Genomic DNA, 18,079 nt, shown 5'->3' on the forward strand with positions numbered 1-18,079 from the left:
GTGACCGCCTCTGGTACAATGTTAGGAACCTTTGTCCATAGTTCTTCAGGAACTCTGTCTAGGAGATCTAATCGTTGAATCTATTTGTCACCTCCACTTTATAATCATAAGGGATTTGATTTAGGTCATACCTGAAAGACCTAGTGGTTTTCCCTACATTCTTCAATTTGAGTGAGCCTGAATTTTGCAATAATGAGCTCAAGATCTAGGCCATAGTCAGATCCAGGTCTTGTTTTTGCTGACTGTATAGAGCTTCTCCATCTTCGGCTACAAAGAATATAATCAATCTGATTTTGGTATTGACCATCTGGTGATGTCCATGAGTACAGTCATCTCTTGTGCTGCTGGAAGAGGGTGTTTGCTATGACCAGTGTGTTCTCTTGGCAAAACTGTTAGCCTTTGCCCTGCTTCATTCTGTACTCCAAGGCCAAACTTGCCTTTACACCAGGTATCTCTTGACTTCCTAGTTTCGCATTTCAGTCCCCTATGAAGAAAAGTATATATATATATGTATATTTAGTGTTAGTTCCAGGAATTCTTGTAGGTCTTCACAGAATCATTCTTCATTTTCTTTGGCATTAGTGGTTGGGTCATAGAGTTGGATTACTGTGATATTAAATGGTTTGCCTTGGAAACGAACTGAGATCATTCTGTCATTTTTGAGATTGCACCCAAATACTGCATTTAGGACTCTTTTGTTGACTATGAGGGCTACACCAGTTCTTCTAAGGGATTCTTGCCCACAGGAGTAGATACAATGGTCACCTGAGTTAAATTCACCCATTCCTGGCCATTTTAGTTCACTGATTCCTAAAATGTCAGTGTTCACTCTTGCCATCTCCTGTTTGACCACATCCAATTTACCTTGATTCATGGACCTAACATTTCAGGTTTCTAATGTTGGTCTTTATAGCATCGGGCTTTACTTTCTCCCCTGGACACAACCACAACTGGCTGTCATTTCCGTTTTGGCTCAGGCTCTTCATTCTTTCTGCGGCTCTTCCTCCACTCTTCCCGAGTAGTATATTGGACACCTACTCACCTGGGGGGCTCATCTTTCAGTGTCATATCTTTCTGCATTTTCATACTGTTCATGGGGTCCAGTAAAAGTGCTCGGATCCTTGCTATCAGAAGCAGCTAAGGAAATGACTTGATTTCTAAGGTCACCTGTTTATTATTTATAATTGAAGTACACTTGATTTATTTATAAATTTGACTTTATGCTTTGTTTAAAGCTCTCAGCAAAGAAAAATGCTGAGATAGGTTTATGGCCTGAGAGCCAAATCCGCAGTCAAATACCGATTGAGCATCTACTTTTTCTAACGTGGTGCTAAGCACTAAAGGGAGTGGAAAAGAAGTAGAAAGTATTCAAATCTTAGATTTCAGGTACTGCAATCCATTAGGAATGCAAAACTCACATTCAAGGAAGCACTGTAAAAACACATGGAAACTAGCACTAAAGAAGTTATCATGTGCTTAAATGAAGCAGTGAGAAAAATCTCCACAGCAAGGGAAGAGCTTTAAATAGCAACAGACAGGAAATGTACTAGGTATATGTGATAGAAGAGTAGTCATTGTATCATCCAATGTAAGATTTCAGCAAACTAAAACAAATTTAAAATTTGTAGAATCTTAAGAGTCAGAAGAGCATTTAGCTCTTTGACCATCACATCTGATGCAGAAATCCCAGAAGACTGGGGGTAGAAAGGAACAAGGAAAGGCTTCCTTACAAACATAATGAGACTACAGATCAATTTGCAGGAGCTTTATTTACTATAACTAAGACTCTGGAATCTGCTAATTTAGAAGAAGAATGATTCTGTAACAGCTTCATTGAATTGAAGGTAGAAAATTGTTGCCTGGTACTTGGATTACCTTCTGCCAGGCTAATGTAAGATCACTGCAAGTTTATGGAGGCAAGACCACCAAGCTCTCAGATCATGCAGGAATGAGTTTGGTTGTGCGCATCAGCCAAATAACCCCAATTTGGTAGGGAGATAAGAAAGGGAAGTCATAAATATCACAACTGGCCTCATGACCTATGATAGAAATAAAGTCTATAGACTGCACTGTGTGTCATGTATATAAATATTCATTCCCTTCTTTTCATCCAATATTGTATACCTGATGTTTTCAGGTGGTTACACTTACTATTTAATTTTTGGGCTATAGATTATAAAAATGGGATTAGGAAAAAAAAACTGGAGAAAGATTTGGGAAATTATTAAGAGGTCCTGGGTTTGAAGCTGGATATAGTAATAAGAGGCTTTTATTTTGCAATGAATGCATTTTATTCTGGTTTACCTGGAATGTGGGGATATTTTGGAAGATGATATGGGAAGAAATGAAGGAAGTTAGACATCCGGATGATGGACTGGCATTCAAGGAAGCCTTTGTTACCAGTATGTGAATGTTAACAGACCCAAAGAGCAGATCTGTAAACTGGGAAAATGTCTACATTACACAACTCATCTGGTAGTTGAATCTTAAGTCCCAAAGCTATGAAGCATTTACCTGTCAAAGGGGCATCACAGGGATGTCAGTAGTTGAACCTGACTTTTCAGAATCCTAGGCTGAAGGTCAATGCACATACTAATGGGTCCTGGGAATTAAAGGAGCAGGCAGGGGCCAAACCCAGACTCCTGAAGCCCAGAGTCTGACTGTATATCCCTCCCCCTGAACTAAAATTTTTCTCCCAGTTAACTGTCTGGTTTTCACCTTCAAAGCCCTGCCCCAGTGTCACCTTCTTTTAAGCTTTCCCTGGCCTCACATTAAGTTTCACCCTCCCCGTCCCACCAGGCCAACACTCTCCCTAGCCCCATGCTTGGCCAACATAACGCTCTCCTGAAAGGTGAGCATAGAATCGCTGATCCCTCATCTATGGTCTATTTTTCTACATTGCCTTTATCATTCATATATACGCATACATTCACACACATATGAATATACACATATATTTTAACTTGCTTATTTATACTGATTACTATCTTTCCTCATTGGAATAAAAGCCTAAATAGGAAAGAATTTCTGTATTCTTTTTCTTGTATTCACTGCTGCATATCCTGATCGCATACTAATTGGATAAGTGAATGAAGGAATGAATGAAGTCCTGGATCAGTCCCTGAAAAGGGAAGAATAAAAGTTTTACAGTGTGGAGGAGCTGGAAATATTTACCTCATTTATTAGCTTTCAGTACATCATGATGTAGTTTATGACTCCATGATAAGTGGTTCATGAATTATATTATCTGGTTTTAACTATACTACTTTGGAAACATGGGTAACTTTCAAGGTTCCTGAAAAATGGAAAACCATGGTTCAGATAGAATATCTAAATCCATAACTAAATAAAGAACAAAAAAGGGGCCAGTTTGATATTCCTTACTTATGAGACAAGCTTTTTTACCAGCCATAGTATGAGATATAAACACTGACAGTCCAAGCATCTTTGACCAGAAATTGACAAAAAAAAATTGATATTGTCAAGGAGACCACACGGAAAATGCTTTGATATCCAGTATCTAAAAACGCACCTAAAAATTCTGTGTCTTGTTGCTGTTGTTCAGTCGCTCAGTTGTGTTTCACTCCTTCCAACCCCATGAGTGGTGGCACACCAGGCTTCCCTGCCCTTCACTATCTTCCAGAGTTTGCTGAAACTCATGTCCATCAAATTGATGATGCCATTCAACTATCTCATCCTCTGTCATCCCCTGCCCTCAATCTTTCCCATCAGTGTCTTTCCAATGGAATCAGCTCTTTATATCAGGTGGCCAAAGTATTGGAGCTTCAGCTTCAGCATCAGTCCTTCAGTGAATATTCAGGGATGATTTTCTTTAGGATTGACTGGTTTAATATGCTTACTGTCCAAAGGACTCTCAAGAGTCTTTTCCACCACCACAGTTCAAGAGCATCAATACATCCATGCTCAGCCTTCTTTATGGTCCAACTCTCATGTCTGTATATGACTACTGGAAAAATCATAGCCATATGGACCTTGGTTGGCAAAGTGATGTCTCTGCTTTTTAATATGCTTCTAGGTTTGTCATAGCTTGTCTTCCAAGGAGCAAGCATCTTTTAATTTCATGGATGTAGTCACCATCCACATTGATTTTGGAGTCCAAGAAAATAAAAGTCTGTCCCTGTTTCCATTTTTCCTCCTATTTGCCATGAGGTAATGGAGAAGGAAATGGCAACCCACTCCAGTATTTTTTTTTTTTCCACTCCAGTATTCCTGCCTGGAGAATCCCAGGGATGGGGGAGCCTGGTGGGCTGCCGTCTATGGGGTCGCACAGAGTCGGACACGACTGAAGTGACTTAGCAGCAGCAGCAGTAGCAATGGGGCCTTATGCCATGATCTTACCTTTTTGAATATTTATGTTTAAATAGGTTCTTTCACTCTTCTCCTTCACCCTCATCAAGTGGCTCTTCAGTTCCTCTTCACTTTCTGCCATTAGGGTGGGTATTATCTGCATATCTGAAGTTGTTGATACTTCTCCCAGTAATCTTGATTCTAGCTTGTGAATTATCCAGCCCAGCATTTCACATGAGGTATTCTGCATTTAAGTTAAATAAGCAGGGTGACAATATACAACCTGATGTACTCCTCTCCCAAATTTGAACCAGTCTGTTGTTTCACGTCCAGTTCTAACTGTTGCTTCTGACCTGCGTACAAGTTTCTCAGGAGACAGGTAAGGTGGTTTGGTATTCCAATCTCTTTAGAATTTTCCAGTTTGCTGTGATCCACACAGTCAAAGGCTTTAGCATATTCAACGAAGCAGAAGTAGATGTTTTTTCTGGAATTCTCTTGCTTTTCCTATGATCCATAAGCTGATGGCAATTTGATCTCTGGTCCCTCTGCCTTTTCTAAATTCAGTTTGTACATCTGGAAGTTCTTGGTTCACTTACTGTTGAAGCCTAGCTCAAAGGATCTTGAGCATTACTTGGCTAGCATGTGAAATGAGCACAATTGTGCAGTAGTTTGAACAGTCTTTGGCATTGCCTTTCTTTAGGATTGGAATGAAAATTGACCTTTTCCAGTCCTGTGGCCACTGCTGAGTTTTCCAAACTTGCTGTCATATCAAGTACAGCATTTAAATAGCATCATCTTTTAGGATTTGAAATAGTTCAGCTGGAATTCCATCACCTCCACTAGCTTTGTTTGTAGTAATGCTTCCTAAGGCCCACTTAACTTCACACTCCAGGATGTCTGGCTCTAGGTGAGTGACCACACCACTGTGACTATCGAGGTCATTAAGACCTTTTTTATACAGTTCATCTGTGTATTTGGACCACCTTTCTTAATCTCTTCTGCTTCTGTTAGGGCCTGTTTCTGTCCTTCTGTGACTATCTTTCCTTGAAATGGGCTTCCTTGCAAGGCAGGAGACTCTGGTTCGATTCCTGGGTCGGGAAGATCCACTGGAGAAGGGATAGGCTACCCACTCCTGTGTTCTGGCTTGGAGAAATCCATGGACTGTACAGTCCATGGGGTCGCAAAGACGCTGACGTGACTGAGCAACTTCCACACTTTCTTGAAAAAGTTCTCTTGATATCTCTAATTTTCTTGAAGAGATCTCTAGACTTTTCCAATCTATTGTTTTCTTGATGTACTAACTAATGAATAGTATTAGCTCTTGATTAAGAAAATATTCTACTGATGATTTTGTCTATGTCTACTCAATATGCCAGCAAATGTGGAAAATTCAGCAGTGGCCACAGGGCTGGAAAAGGTCAGTTTTCATTCCAATCCCAAAGAAAGGCAATGCCAAAGAATGTTCAAACTAGTGCACAATTGCACTCATCTCATATGCATGCAAGCAAAGTAATGGTCAAAATTCTCCAAGCCAGGCTTCAACAGTATGTGAACCAGATATTCACAGATGTATGTGAACTTCCAGATGTTCAAGGTGGATTTAGAAAAGGCAGAGTAACCAGAAATCAATTGCAAACATCTGTTGGATCATCAAAAAAGCAAGAGAGTTCCAGAAAAACATCTACTTTTGCTTTATTGACTACTCCAAAGCGTTTGACTGTATGGATCACAACAAACTGTGGAAAATTCTGAAAGAGATGGAAATACCAGAGCACCTGACCTGCCTCCTGAGAAATCTGTATGCAGGTCAAGAAGCAACAGCTAGAACTGAACATGGAGCAACAGACTGGATCATCAAGGCTGTATGTTGTCACCCTGCTTATTTAACTTATATGCAGAGTACATCATGCAAAATGCTGGGCTGCATGAAACACAAGCTGGAATCAAGATTGCCAAGAGAAATATCAATGACCTCAGATATACAGATGACACCATCCTTATGGCAGAAAGTGAAGAAGAACCAAAGAGCCTCTTGATGAAAGTGAAAGACGAGAGTAAAAAATCTGGCTTGAAACTCAACATTCAAAAAATGAAGATCAAGGCATCCAGTCCCATCACTTCATGGCAAATAGGTGGGGAAACAATGGAAACAGTGACAGACTATTTCTTTGGGTTCCAAAATCACTGCAGATGGTGACTACAGCCATAATATTAAAAGACACTTGCTCCTTGAAAGAAAAGCTATGACCAACCTAGACAGCATATTAAAAAGCAGAGATATTACTTTGCCGACAAAGGTCTGTTTAGCCAAAGCTATGGTTTTTCCAGTAGTCATGTATGGATGTGAGAGTTGGATTATAAAGAAAGCTGAGTGCCAAAGAATTGATACTTTTTGTGGTGTTGGAGAAGACTCTTGAGAGTCCCTCGGGCTGCAAGGAGATCAAACCATTCAATCCTGAAGGAAATCAGTCCTGAATATTCATTGGAAGGACTGATGCTGAAGCAAAACTTCAATAATTTGGTCACCTGATGCAAAGAGATGACTCATTTGAAAAGACCCTGATGCTGGGAAAGATTGAAGGTAGGAGGAGACGGGGACGACAGAGCATGAGATGGTTGGATGGCATCAGTGAGTTGATGGACATGAGTTTGAGCAAACTCCAGAAGCTGGTGAAGGTCAGGGAAGCCTGGCATGCTGTGGTCCATGGGATCGCAGAATCGGACATGACTAAGTGACTGAACTGAGCTCAAGTCCTTTCAAAGGGCTTCTCTGTTGGCTCAGTGGTAAAGAATCCACCTGCAATGCAGGAGATGCAATTTCAATTCCTGGCTGAGAAGATCCCCTGGAGAAGGAAATGGTAACCCACTCGATTATTCTTGCCTGGAAATCCCATAAACAGAGGAGCCTGGAAGGTTACATACAGTCCGTGGAGTCACAAAGAGTTGGACACGACTTACCAACAAAACAACAACAATAAGGACTCCTTTTAAAATGCCTACTTTCACAGTATAAATAATATCTGTTCACTAGCCTGGATAATCCCATGGACCTAGAAGCCTGGTGTGGTATATTCTACAGGGTCACAAAAAGTCAGACACGACTGAAGCAACTAGGCAAGCAGGCGTGCACACATTTTATAATTTATAGATAAATAAATATCATGTAATGGGGATGTGTACTCCAGAAATTATTATTTATAGGAGTGTACCTTTTAAAAAGTTTGATAACAACTAGACTATATTAACATTCTGACTTTAGAAAAGCTATTACTAAGAAAACAAAACAAAATCCTTTTCCTCTCTAAATAAAATGGAATCTGATCACTAGCTTATTATGAATAAAATTCTAAAATAAGAACAAGTAACTCATTTAAGTTCCTGCCTTGTAATGGACAGTTTTGTAATACCTTTTGGAAGAGAAATGCTTAAAGATGATTTTGTAAAAAAAAAAAAAAAAAATCTCATCCTCTTGACTAATTTCCCAGTGGGAAGTGCTGACTGTTATTGATAAAAACGATACCTACGGTCATTGCCCTGATGGCACTTTGAAGAATATAGTCAGAGACAAAAGTCCTATAAAAGGTGCATGTCACAAAATCATCTGAAACCTCTATTATGCTCTTGGGCTATTTTAACCAGTTACACTGTTACATTTATTTCATTAGTTCCTTTGACTATTTCTCAGGTTGAATGATTTGATTTAAATTCTCCGTTAAGCTTAAAGTCTAGTGTGAAGAAGACCAATGCAAATATAAGTGGTTTCAGCAAGGTATAAAATATTTACACTGTCTCTCACTCCCGTGTTACTTACAAGATGGCAAGCAATCAGTTACACTGCAAAATGCTGGGAGGGGAGCAGAGAGCTCCGGGCACACAGGGCACTACCCAACCCAGGGAAGCGATGTTCAGTTATCATGGTGACTGTCATCGTAACAATTGTGCAAGTACATCATTCACTGGGGGTGGCTCGAAACAGATGAAGAGGAGCTGAAAAATGGAAGAATTTTCCTTGTTTCGTGTCTCTCTGATAACTAGGCAGACTACAGAGCATGAAAGATGAGGCCTGCCCAATTCAAACCAGAGCACGTAGTCACCATCTGGGCATTTTAAAAGTAGGACACATGAAATGCTCAGATGTATCCCCCAACAGGGTGCAATAATACAGCAGTAAAGAGAAAACCACAGTGAACTATGGTCACTTTCACACTTGCAATCTTTCTGGTACAAGAAGAGGCAAGGATTTTCCAAAAACCTCCCTAAGATGCTCAGGTGCATGTTAACTGCTTATACATTTGATGCACAGTGGTACATGGCATGCACACATATCCAGCAAAGGCCATCCTCCTCACGGAAAGAAAGGGGACAGACCATTTTCAATGGAGTGCTCAGCTGGAGGGCTCAAATCTGAAAATACTCAGTATGCTAAAATAGTCAGAAACAGTTACTGCTGAAACAAATACTGACTTTTAAAGTGATATATTTGGCATTCAAAGGAGTACCCAACTGAATCGTTTCTTTTAGATTCTGTCAGATGGAAACCTTTATCTTTCTGAACTAGAATTACTTAAGTTATTTAAAAGTTAATAAACAAAGAGCATTAACATATCTTTTCGGATCTTTGAAGGTGAGGTTAAGATTTCTTGTTCTGGAAACCTATATAAGCTTCTATAGATTCCCAAAGCATGCAATCTAGTAACACTGCATGGTGCATCACTACTGCATCAGTGAAAAGAAAATCCTCAAACCTTCATTCTCTTCCAGTCTGTTCATCTGATGTATGTTTTCCAATGAGCAAGAGAACATCGTTTATAGGAATAAATGTCAGCTATTATAGAATCATATGATATTTGGCCACCAAATGAAAATGTATACATTAATATGTTTAATACATATATTTAAATGAATTTAAATTATATAGGTAGATTGTGTTATAATCCCTGCTTAAGTTTACTCACATTTGTAGTAAAAATGAATATTCACAATAGCAAGTAAACTGACAGGCCCCTCATTTATAGACTTGTGGCTTCAAGAACAGAGAGGCTGCAGGATGGCAATGCTTATTGCAAAAAAAGAAAAAAAGCACAAAAACATCCTAATGATAACTGATGGGAAGAATTTAAGACTTTTTTTTTTTACTTAGGAAGGAAAGACATTCTAAGGAAATGAGAGAATTAAAGAGGAATTATATATTTAGGAAGAAAATTTACAAAGAGAATGTTTCAATTTAAATTCCTTGCTTCCAGTTGAAACTCCAGATACACTTACAAGGAAAATTCCTCCAGATTTTTTCTGGACTTTTCCAGAGTTTTTTTTTTTTTTTGGTGGGGGGAAGGTCAGGGGAGGTGTCTCTTCATTTGTGATCTTTTACCTACTCCTTGCTAAGAATTCTTATCAGTCAATCTAACCATTCCATTTCTCCTGCCTATTTTGTAATGAATGAATAGCACATACTGTTAATTGGCCACCTGGGGTTCAGAGAGTGGAAATGTGGAGTTGGTGTCTGAAGGCTGCAGTGGGCTGACAGTGGACTGACCACACTCTATTTCACAGGAAGGAAAACCAAGCCTCCTTGTCGCCCCTCCCCCGCTCCATTTCTTGACCGTCTGTGAGGCTAATATAATTTTTTAAAGTGATTTATCTCTAACAGATGGGGCCATCCAGCCACAGGGACCTGGATGCACAATGCCCCTCACAACTTTAATTTCTGGATGTGATAAGCATATATTCCACTAGTAAATAATTATCACTCTGTTAAGGAAAGGATGCCAAGGTGTGAGGTATCATGACCAGGTACTTCTGGGCAGAAAGGACACATTGGTACGCTCTCTTGAGGCTGTTACCATCCTCAACCTAAATGTGCTCATTATCGTATTTCTAGAATGTGGTCGGTCACAAAGGAAGAGCATTAGTCACGGTTTAATGTACACAGCGATACTCAGGAAGCTAATTTTAGGTAAACATTGAGTTTTTTGGTAAATCTGGAATGACACAGGGTAAGGTAAGAAAAGATGGTGACACAGGTCCCACAGAGGTCCCTGAGAAGATGACCTCAGGAGAGTGATTGGCAATTCCTTTCCCCTCCTTCTGGATGTGGCTCTGTGGCATCTCAAGGGTACTGCCCGTGGCTGTGTCCTCACCCATTTGGCTGGGGTCAGTGCTTCAGTTTTGAAGGCTGGTGCAGCGGCCCCAGGCCACTGCCCCAAAGCCAGTGAAGACCTCACAGTCTTACCTGATAAGGTTCGGAGTGGGACTGAGCCCTGCCCGCAGCTAAGTGAGGCATCGCCCGAACGCTGAACTCTAGGTATTATTTTAGTTTAGTTTACTTCATAAGTAGAACTCCCAGATTCTCTGGGATATTCTTTTCTTCTTTTTCTTCTTTTGGCCATGCCGTGCAGGATGCAGGCTATTATTTCCCTGACCAGGGATTGAACCCATACCCCTCATTGGCAGTGCAGAGTCTTAACACTGCACCACCAGGGAAGCCCCATAGGTAGAATTTTAAATGAGTTTAGTATCTCAGGTCAGCTTTGGAGGAGAAGACTCAGTAGCCTGCCCTTTCCTTTTTCAGTACTGTCACCTCGACTCTTGGGTCAAGAGTTGCCACAAGACCATTCTTCTATTAATGTGACTTGTTAAGTGGCACATGCTTCTGGGAAAGAGCTGGTAGGGAAGGAAGGGGGAATAAGAAAAAAGAAAGAAAACTTTTTCTTTTTTTTTCTTTTAAAAAGTTCTGAATGAGCCTCTCCAGAAAGAACTCTCTTAATACACAAGCATAATGACACTGTCACATACTGATTTTTCTGTCAATCTATTTTAGATCATAAAAACTAACATCCACTGAGTTATTTATTCTGTTTCTGCTACTCTATAGGGCTCTGCTCCTAGACCTAACCTCCCCAAGGTACACCAAGGAAGATGCTGAGACAGTCTATTGCTCATTCCTACCTGGGCCCCCTGGACCCAAGTCATTGACCACCTCGCTTGACAGCTTTGCTAGGCATCTGTTGGGGATATTTTAAATAAAGCTGCCTTAATATCAGCCCAATAAATGGGGAGAGATTAAAAAAATATCTCCCTCTCTGCCTCCTGAACAAGAGATATGCCTTCAGATGTATGTTATAAAAACCAGACTTCTGTTTCTTTGCCTGAATAAGGAAATGTAAGTTTCTCCTCTTTCTGAATCTTACTCATTGTTTAAGGCCCAGACCTCTCCCCAAAGTCCTCTTTAAGCTTTCCAGACCAGGTGATCCTTTAATTCTTTGAATCTATTATAGATGGTTTTCTATATTTCTATTAGGCAATCATATCAAGCTATGTGGCATCTCTCACTCGTATGGAGCTATGGCTTGTGGCTTTCATTTATTGGTTTGGCCAAAGGTTTGTTCAGATATTCTGTAACATCATATGGGAAAACCCAAGTAAACCTTTTGGCCAACCCGATATTTAGCTGTTTCTACATAACATCTTGTTTCCTATAGGCTGATAACTCAAGAGGCAGCACTGTTAGTAGAAAGAACAGAATTAATGAGACCTGAAACTGAACCATGTGTGACCATGGGCATGTCTTTGAGCTTCTGTTTCTTCACTAATAAATCGTAGATAAAAATGCTCACTCCACAAAGTGGATATTAAGATGAAATGAGATAGCATGTGTAATGTGTCCACAATACGTTTTACGTAGAAAGTTATCAGCCAATAACTGCTTATTGATTAAAACTGGAAGATACCAGACTTCGCTGGTGGTGCAGTGGTTAAGAATCCATCTGCCAGTGCAGAAGACATGGGTTCTGTCCCAGGGATGGGAAGATCCTACACGTCGCGGGGCAACTTAGCCCATGAGCCACAACTACTGGGCCCACGTGCTGCAACTACTGAGCCCACGTGCCCTAGAGCCCGTCTCTGCAACAAGAGAAGCCACCAAAACGAGAAGCCTGCCCACCACAATGAAGAGTAGCCCCTGCCTGCCACAACTAGAGAAGGCCTCCGTGCAGCAAGGAAGACCCAGCACAGCCAAAGATAAATAAACAAAATGAAAAAACCGAAGGATTTAAGTGATTCTACCTCAACTGGATTTATCTGTAAACATACAAATTTCCTCTTAAATTCATAGCATTACCAAGCAATTAAGAAAAATTCTAGAGTATGATTACAGTCTGAACAGATCAAGAGAAAAAATACAAGTTTCCTCATGCTTATTACAGAGTTTATCAATTCATCAATCCATTTATTCATTACACAAATGTCTGTCTAAAAGTGACATTGTTCTAGGTTATGGGAATAAGGGAACTAAGTAAACGAAAAAAATCCCTGCTTTCATGGAGCTTATATTCTGATTGGAGAGACAGACAGTAAACAAGATAGATAAGTGAAAACATATACTGCTACATAATATTAAATATTAAGGAGAAAGATGAAGCAGGGCAGAGGGATCGGGGTGGGGAATCCGTGTAACTCCATGGCTGATTCATGTCAATGTATGACAAAACCCACTGCAATGTTGTGAAGTAATTAGCCTCCAACTAATAAAAAAAAAATTAAAAAAAAAAAAAGAAAGTGTATGTGTGGTGGAGGAAGGGGAGTGAAATGATAGTGAGATAGGCCAGGCACTTTGGTATAAATGGCAAAAAAAAAAAAAAAATTGACAGGGTCAAGTCTTCTCAAATACGAATGGTGTTTACTGTACAATTATCTTGATTAAGCATCCTCTTAATTCTGTGACTCAAAGACCAGGATCTGTTTCTTTGGAAACAGAGCAGAATTTGTACTTTCAGTGCTGCTTGTCACCATTTAGGAAGAGGATGGGGTTTTGATGCTTCTCCCCACCAAGAGAAATACTTAAAAAGCTCAACTTCCATCATTCCATTTAGCATTCATTAGCTCTCCCCTCACTCGGGGCAGGGTATATACCGAGGCCCACGATGTCTCGTGAGTCTTGTTTGGAAAAACACTCCTGTCGGGGCACAGGAGAGAATTAGGGTAAATCCCCAGACAGGGCTTTTCTCTCTGGAAAATTTCCAGAGGGGACCATGCTCTTGACATTACAGAGCTAAAGAAGAGTTTGCAAGACTCTTTCAATTTCCATCCGAGTTCTTTTGTATGCTGGGTTGCCTGCCATTATGTTTATGTAATTCTGACAGTGTTCTTAATGACACACTAACAGATTGTAAAACACGCTGCTGGCATTTACTTGTTTTTTATATTTTTAAAACAATGTCCTTCATGTAACAGTAGTTAAGCGCGGCAGAAGGACATCATCAGAGGCATGGTTAAACTGTAATTTACACCATTAGGAAGGCAGGAGCAATTTTTATTGCCTGGCAATTTTCTTGCTGAAATATTTGGACCATATGGCTCAATTTGTGTAATAACCTTAATTTCTGCACCCTTCAGGTCTGCCTCCATCTCCTACGGAATGGTAAAATGCGGTTTAGCAGAAAAGGCAACTGTCTATACTTAGAGAGTTGAGATTAATAACATGTCACGTCCTGTTTTTGGTGAAGGAATTCGAACAGCAGCCAGATGGTATCTCTACAAATAACTGTCAGGGGTCTTGATCTAATCAATACAATGTATTAATACATCTCCCTTTGCTGTTTCTCCAGGGGCCAGTGCACAACATCTGGAAAGAGTGGGGGGGCCCGCCAAGTAGAAAGCCGATTCTTTTCAGAATCAAACTGAGCCCAATTAATTTTTCATGTATCCTTGATAACTGTTTCATAATGAGCTATGCGTCTTGACGGATTTGGGGTTGGCAGAGCAGGCTGCCCCTGCTTTCTATCCCCATTCAGTCCACTTATAGAAACCAACCCATTAATCAAGCTATCTGGCATAAAACCTGAATCTCAGCTCAGCAAGAGATCAATAACCATCCTAAAAAAACACAGAACCAGCCACTAATGGGCACAGGTATCCAGCCATGACACTAGTAATTGCTTGAGCAAAAATAAAACTCTGTATCATAATTACCCAATAGGAACTTATATGAGAAAATTCATTACTTGTATCTTGTCAAAAAGTAACAATTACATGCATTAAAAAAATACTGTAATTTTACTATTTAGACATGACAATTATCTTTCAGAGGTAGACAATGCACCTTTTGGAATGGATTAAAACTCTCTGATTTTGTAATGTGAACATTTAATAATTTAAGTATCAAAGAAAATGTTCAAAAATGAGTTATTTCACTTATTTTAAATTCAGAGTACCTGAGGGGCTCCTTTATACAATCTTTAGCCCAATGGTATATGATGCACAGCGAGCCTACTGTGGTGAGAACTCTGATGTGACATCACTTGGGTCAGAATTCTTCCCTTTTTGGCTGCCTTAATGGCGAGATTTATAATACAAACCATCAACTCATTCCTTTCCCAATGGTTTCATCTCAAATCCTTACTCCCAGAACAAATTCAAACCAGTCCTTGTACTTTTCAGTTAGCACATCTCTTTTAGCTTGGCAGGCAGGGATTTCTGCATTCTGAGTCCCTCAAAAAGAGAGACCCAACATCTTTGTCTATGGAGAAAAATTCAGAGCAGAGAAGTGGAGGTGGAGGAAACACATGGCATACATCCTGAATTACGGCTTGCTTGGTGAAATAGTCCTTGGCGGCTCTCAGACAACAGGTGGAAACCTGTTTTGCCCTTAGGAGAGTCTGAGATTTTCATTAGGAAAAAAACTCCTGGGAAGTACTGCCATAGAGACCGTCCTTCATTGGCTGATAATCTGATCAAATCCTGCCAAGATGATAGAAAGGTCTAAGGAATCATCCAGGAACTTGAGGGTGATGCCACATTCATCTTTTCTGAAAGCAGGACTAAGACTCATGATTCTGTGTTGTTCAGTCAATGTTTTGTGGTTCCAGAGGGTGAGTGCTGGGTTTGGAAGCAGAGGAAGGAGTTAGGACAGCCCCAGGTTCTTTTAAATGTTTGTAAGTACAGTCAATGCCCATGCACAACCAAAAATAATTGCTTATTATTTTGTAATTTATCTCTCCCCTTATTTGCTCTAAGAACACCATGGGCCCCAGAGAGGAGAGACTTTGCATCTGTTGTAGCTTCTGTGCATGACAGAGGCTGAAAAGAAACTTAAGGTGAACAGCTGATGAATGGAGGAGTCCCATATTTCTTGGTCTCGATCGACCACTTTAGATTTTGTGTGTATTGGTCCTCAATTGCAAACGATGGAGAGTTTTCCCACATGCATTAGTTTTCAGACAAGCTCAGGTTTTCAATTTTCACTTTGTTTACTGATGCTCAGTGTGAATGAAGAGAAAATACCCTGACCATGGTATGATTCTAGTGGAGTTGCATTGCATCAAGCAAGAAAGCTATTTCATCAAATGGATTACAGGGCACACTAAAATCTGAGATTTGGGATCCACAATACATGGTATTCATAATTTTCAATTTTGAGAATTTCATTAGCAAAATATTTAATACATACAAATTTAAACCCTCTGTGACAAAGAGAAAATGCTATTTTGGGGCCTCCCACTTCACAGCTACTATTCCTAAGGCTAGCCATTGGAACTTAGTAACATCCAGCTATAGCATTAACAAGATGTTTCACCTTAAACATTATATCGAGATAAAAAAGATTCATTTGGAAACCCATCACATATGTATTCACAGGTGGTGGGTGTGGGTCATTGCATTTGGATTAAAAAGCAAATGTCTCTCTCTACATGAGAGGTCACTGGCTGGCATAAGGCAAAATCTTTTCACTGTTCGGCATAATTAAAATATTCCAACAGTGGTTTCAGTAATTTAAAAATCACAGTATTGTTGTAATATTTTTCTAGGCTTCAGGAGCTCACCATTGTTTGGCCCAATCAAATCTGGGAACACTGGAGAAGTTATCACCCATCAAGGTAATTACTTTCAAGTTGAAATAATTACTCTATCAATGTTAATGGTCTTTCAACTTCAATAAAGCACTCACCTGCCGATAATCACGGCTAACCTCTTGCTCTAATGCAATTCCCTCTCTATTTAGTAGGTTATATTATAGCCGTTACAGTGGTCACTTGTCCTGAACAGCTGCTGAATTTCACTTTGATCGGCTGTGAACCATAAAAGAATTGGTCATCTGTGTATGATTCCCCCTCACCCAGAAGCCCTTGCAGAGCTCAGAACGTGATCTCTTGGCTACAATGGGGGATTCGGGAGCAGCCATCTTGTCTCAGGTACTGGTGACTTTCCACTGGCGACAAGAGCCCTGGAGTTCAATTAGCTTCTGCCCTTCACTGCCATTTACAGCTTGCTGTCTCTGCTAAATGGTGTATATTCTGAATTTATGGCCTGGGCCTGTTTAGAGTGTGGGCTAGTTCCTTTTACTTTCATATATATATGTGTGTGTGCATATCTATATATACACATATTATTAAAAAATTTTTTTCTTTGGTAAAAGTCACATAATATAAAACATACTGTTTTAGCCATCTGGAACTGTTCAGGTCAGCGTTAGGTACTTTCACATTGTACAGTTCTCACTATCATCCATCTCCTGAATTTTCATCTTCCTAAACTGAAACTCTTTCCCCATTAAACTCTAACTCCCCATCTCCTCTCCCCTTTCCAGGCATCTTCCAACATACTTTCTGACTCTCTGAATTTGACTATTCTAAGTATATCGCAAGAAATGGGATCAAACAGTATTTGTTAACAAGGCTCTGAGAAAATCTTGGTGTCTAAATAGAGCTTCCTTATAATTCAGTTAAAGAGCAGGAAAAAACAATATACCCGAGTTAAAGGACACAGAGTCTTCCTACCGTGTCCCATATACCGATGGCAAAAGTGAGGTGGGTGGCTGCCACCTTGGCAGCATCTGTATGATTTGGGAAGTGTGTGTGTGTGTGTGTGTGACCAGAAGACCACGTGTTTTGCTGATATGATCTCGGCTCTAAGGGAGTGGGTGGGGTCCTGTGTGTGTCACGGCAGGTAAAGAGCTGCATCCAGAGTGGAAATGGCCTGAGAAGGACTCACTCTGAGGGTGACCGGCGTGAGATGCTGATGGTCCTGAGGGGAGATGGGTCAGGACTAAGCTTCAGGGAGATGAAAAGCATATTCTCGCTCTAGGAAACTTAGGAAGGAAACAGAGTCTAACCCAATATCTGAGATATTATCTGGAAATTGACAGTAAGGTATCAGGAAATGTTTGAACTTGCAAGCTCAGCAAGGGGAGGCCTGCTTAAAAGAAACACAACCTAAGTTTTTCCAAAGGGGCTTCTTAGGTGGCTCAGTAGGTCAAGAATCTGTCTGCCAGTGTAGGACATGTAGGAGACATGGGTTTGATTCCTAGGTCCGGAAAATCCCCTGGAATAGGAAATGGCAACCCACCCCAATATTCTTGCCTGGAAAATTCCATGGACAGAGGAGTCTGACAGGCTATAGTCCAAAGGGTCACCCATGGGGTCACAGAGTTGGACATGACTGAACATAGCACAGCAACACAGTTTTTCCCGTCATGACAAAATTCATATAGTTGCTTTACCCAAACCTAATATTTTCTATATTTGCTCATTTTTAAGCCTCTGTTATTAAATAATAGGATATCTGAAGTTTTATAGCCTATTTATATTGCTATTTACAGTCTTAAAATATTTTGCACATGCATTAATTTATTTAGCCCTTACAACAGTCCTGTGAGGTAAGGAACACCATAGTTTAAACTTGACAATTAAGCAGGATGCCAGATCCATTTGAAGTCTAACAATGTGATCATTTGAGGAGAAGTGGACATCGTGGGACCTTCAAGCAGAAGACTCAACAT

General features: G+C 40.2%; 1 protein-coding gene across 1 annotated transcript in view; it reads right to left on the reverse strand.

Annotated features, from left to right (window-relative positions):
* The window catches only part of USH2A (usherin), an 890,339-nt gene that overhangs the window by 107,668 nt on the left and 764,592 nt on the right, over window positions 1-18,079 (reverse strand). The gene's annotated exons all lie outside the window — the stretch shown is intronic.

This window comes from Cervus elaphus, chromosome 14 (assembly GCF_910594005.1).
Source record: "Cervus elaphus chromosome 14, mCerEla1.1, whole genome shotgun sequence".
NCBI lineage: Eukaryota > Metazoa > Chordata > Mammalia > Artiodactyla > Cervidae > Cervus > Cervus elaphus.